Source organism: Gossypium hirsutum, chromosome A01 (genome assembly GCF_007990345.1).
Source record: "Gossypium hirsutum isolate 1008001.06 chromosome A01, Gossypium_hirsutum_v2.1, whole genome shotgun sequence".
Lineage (NCBI taxonomy): Eukaryota > Viridiplantae > Streptophyta > Magnoliopsida > Malvales > Malvaceae > Gossypium > Gossypium hirsutum.
In genome coordinates, this window is record NC_053424.1 from 98820423 (window position 1) to 98824932 (window position 4510).

The following is a 4510-nucleotide window of genomic DNA, read 5'->3' on the forward strand; positions in this document are numbered from 1 at the left end:
CCTCATGTAATGAATTGAGGCTGGATTTGAGGGGCATTCATTAAAGACATGATCTTCTCCACAGTAAACATAAGTTAACTCTGCTACTTTCATTTCCTGCACTACAGATGGTCTTTTTAGTGTTTTAATCATATTTGTTAAAGATGATACCTGAACTATTAGAAATGTAGTTGCGTCAAGCTCCATTGCTCTTGCAACTCTTTTGCCAGTTCTAACTCTGGTAGTGGGGTATTGATAATCATTATTTGCTATCCTTTCCAGAATTTCATAAGCTTCATTGTATGATTTATCAAGTAAAGCCCCATTGGTAGATGCATCGACAACCATTCTTGTATGAGCATTTAATCCATTGTAGAACATTTCCATCTGTGTCCAATGCTGGAAACCATGCATCAGGCATTTTCTCAGTAGCTCCTTAAACCACTTCCATGCTTCATATAATGTTTCATCCACTGATTGTCTAAATGATGTCATGTTGTTCCTCAACTTAGCATTCATGTTAGGAGGACTATATATTAGTAGAAACCTCTGACATAACTCATTCCATAATGCCACTGTACCTGATGGTAATGCATTTAACCATGCTTTGGCACAATCACGTAATGAGTAAGGGAATAACTTCAATCATAGGGCATCCTTTGGATCACCTTCTGTCTAAATGAATCATAGACTTCCAATAGAGTTGTAAATGTAACCTTGGATCCTCAGTAGGCAATCCACTAAATTGCCCCACTGTTTGCAGTATTTGAAACATGATTGGCTTCAATTCGAAATGCTGAGCCTGAATAAATGGCTTGACAGTTTCAGATTTAAATCATCTAGGATTGATACGGCATGTTCTCTAATGGGTCTTTCCCTATCATCGATGATTCAAGGAATATCAACATCCCTTCTTTCCTGATTTAATGGCTCATCTCTAACCTAATCGTTTCTTATTCTTTCTACTTATCGCAACTCTTTTCTCCTTCGCCTTAAGGTTCTCTCAATTTTTGGATCAAAATAGACTCACTATTCTCTGGAATATTTCTATGCATGCACTAGCACAGACCTAATAAAGAAAAAATCAAAACAACTAAGTAAACTAAACTTAAAAGAAATTAAGCAAATAATAACAAATCAATTTTTCACCAATGTTGCTAAAACCCGACAACGGCGCCAAAAACTCGTTGCGTGTAAATAATGCAAATGTGCAAGTGTACACATCGATTCAGGTAATATAATGATGAGTGAGTATCGTTTCCATAGGGATCGAAAGTTGATTTAAATTGGAAATTATTACTGAAGATTTAAAGAATGAAATTATAAATTTGTGAAGGGAATTAATGAAGGAACTAATAATATCAGTTATAACTAAAAAAATGATCAAATAATTCAAATGTTGTGGCAATTCATATGGAACAAGTAAAGAGTATTTTTGTTGTTGAATGATAAAGGTTGGAATTACTCAGGGAATATTTTCATAACATAATAATGTCATGGCAAAGTTATGACTAAACTACTGCCCAGATATTTACTACTGTAGTTTACTTCTTTCGAGAGTTAAACTCTAATAACTATTTGGAGTATGTGTATGTCTACAAGACTCACAAATGATAATCCAACTATCATTTTATACCTGTACAGATTGCATCTTCTATGTCTAGAATGTTACGAGCATTCTTTCGAGTATTCACTTGTATCAATCGATCAATAATCTGATGTATTTAATCCTTCCAGATTCAAATCCATCTAAGGTCATAACATGCAATCAACTATGTCTAGAGCTTGCATGCATTCCAAATAAACAAGAATCGAATGAAACAATAAATTAAATCATAAACATCTTATGGGCATTACAGTTAATTCAATATTCACCCAAATAATTCCAACCTGAAGATAATTAGCTCATGTTTTGGGAAATGAAATCCAAAACAAAATCATTCATCAACATATTTTAAGTTTCACAAATCACAGAATTCAACACCAAGAAAATAGAATAAAGGCAGAACTGTAAGAACTTCTTGCTACACTCAAACTTCTTATCCAGGTTCTAAGAAAAACCCAAGGCAGATTTCTTTTACCCTTCTTCGCGTCTCTAATCTCCCTTCATTAGCTGCTCCCTCATTCTCTTTTGAATTACTCCACTGGATTCTATTGTAGAGAGAGTAACTACTTTATTTTTTTCCTTCTTATGCTCACAATCCATGTGTCTCTTTTCTTCTCTTCTCTCTTCTCCTTTTATAGGGTAGATCTATCCCTCTCAGCACACTTTTTTACTCTTCTTTTTAGGGTGAATTATTTGGTACATGTATAGCTGGCTGAAAGTGAAGTGGATTGAGTGTTGCGTTATCTTCTTGTAATTACTATGGAATTTTTGTTGACAATCTATCCCACCATTTTCCATGGCAATGTTTTACATCTTTTGTTCTATTTTCCTCTTTCATTTTTCCTACTTCTCTTTTCTTTCATCCTACTTGTACCTACGATCAAAGACTACAAAACCTCTTTCTATTAATTAAAAGTAACATAAATTTACAATTAAAACACAATCCAAGCTTTAGTATGCAGTGCTCTAATAATAAATCTAAAATGCAAACATATTTTCTTAATTACAAGCAAATACTTTAGTTTAAAGATCTGAAATATAACTCTTTTCAAGAGTTATCAATCTCCCACTACTTCAACTTTCACACTTGTTTCGTTTCCAATCCACAATAATAAGCTCTTATCTGTAATATCTTTCATCTTCTCGAACCCCTACAGAGAAAGACAGACATGATCAATGGCTCCGGAATCAATGACCCAGTGGTCTATTGAGTTTTCCACTAAACAATCTTCTATCAAGAGTTTCATACCTTTGCCTTTGGTAGTTAGGTATTCTTTCCACTCTTTACAATTTTCCTTGAAGTACCCTTTCTTGCTGCAAAAGAAGCATTTTGACTTAGATAAGTCTTTTAGCTTTCTAGTTTTCTTCCTTTCCACTTGTGGTTGCCCAAAGACCTTAGTCTTATCTTTCTTAACACACTTTCACTTCCCTATTTAGAAAGAAGCGACAACTATAATCCCTTCTGTTTTTTAGATCAGCTGATCATCGTTTAACATCAACTCAAAGGATTGTAATTCCTTCATGAGTTGTGTAAGCATGAAATTTTTGTTGCGAAGGTTATATATGGCCTGAAAACTAATAAAAACCTTGGATAACCTTTTAAGCACCATCTCAATTTGAGTGCTCTAGTCCAAATTGGCCTCATTGTCTGCGGCTCGGTAAGATAGCTCATAAGAGTGATCATATGGTTTTTGACCGGAGTGTCGAGCTTTTGTTGGGCATTGACCAAACTAGTTATAGCAGACTATTAAGCCAAGGTAGCTTGGCCTCTAAACATGTCTTCTAGCTTATCTAGAATTGCTTTAGCAGTCTTATAGCTCTCCAGTTGCTTATACAAAATGTTGGTCATGCTTGCTAGCATATAACAATGAGCTATCTCATTAGACGCTTCCCAGCATTTTCTAGCCTCAACTTGAGTGGCTGGAGGGAACTTAGTATTAAGAATTGTTTTCAGTTTGTCATAGCTAATCAAGTTCCTTTTCCATTCCTTCTAGTCATTTCCATTCAATTTGTTTTTAGTGAGTGTGTTCAATAAAGGAGTTGGTTCCATTTTCGAATTGAAAATAAAACATCCATATATTAATATATTTGTATTAAGCAAATGTTTGAAAATGTTTTGCAACATTACAATATGCATCTTACATTAAACCTTGAAAACATTTCTAAGCCGTTGTAATGATAATTCCCACACCGATATCAAGCCACCATAGGGTGATCATGATCAACTAGTAAGAACATGAATTTTCGTCTCTTTAGGCATTCACGCGTACTAATAATCATGTAATGTTTGACCATCATTCTAACTAAGAAGAGCTTTGTGGGGAGTTACTTAACTAGAAGATCTTGAGTGTATAACCATTAACTCAACACCTATCGCATCATGCACCACAAATGAGTTATCGTGGCACAATTTCACCGAGTAGAATTCTTTGACTAGTTGTCATCTTTTGAAGATATAATTTCTTAACCTATCGCATGATAATGCCTACCACAATGGGTAGTCCAATTATCATTTTATTACAAGAGAATTCTTCTTACTTTCAGGAAACTTCTTCAGTGAAATCTACATAGAAATCCTACCGCAGGGTAGTGCACTTGTCATGTCATCACAATAGATCATTGATAAAGGTCATAGGTCTTGTTTAGAGACTTACTCCCACTCAATATTTTAAAAACATGCAAGGTTTTTAATTTTCAGTTTCAATCATGAATGATTAATATATGCATGAAAAGTAGATGTGACATTCTTTCCTAAACTATATGACTTGCTTATCTCATTCATATATGCATGACATGCTATGATAATTTTATAATATTCACATTCAATTATTCACAATAGTCAATCAAACAATTTTGATTCTTCACAGTTTTTCTTTTAAGGGAAAAATTGAAGAAGTGAATGTATATCATACACCAAGTAGGCTC

General features: G+C 34.1%; 1 non-coding gene across 1 annotated transcript; it reads left to right on the forward strand.

Annotated features, from left to right (window-relative positions):
• Positions 1-382: 382 nt before the first annotated feature.
• On the forward strand, positions 383-489 carry LOC121206711 (small nucleolar RNA R71). Its single transcript, XR_005901875.1, has one exon. It is a non-coding gene; the product is annotated as a small nucleolar RNA R71 (small nucleolar RNA).
• The last annotated feature ends 4021 nt before the right edge of the window (positions 490-4510 follow it).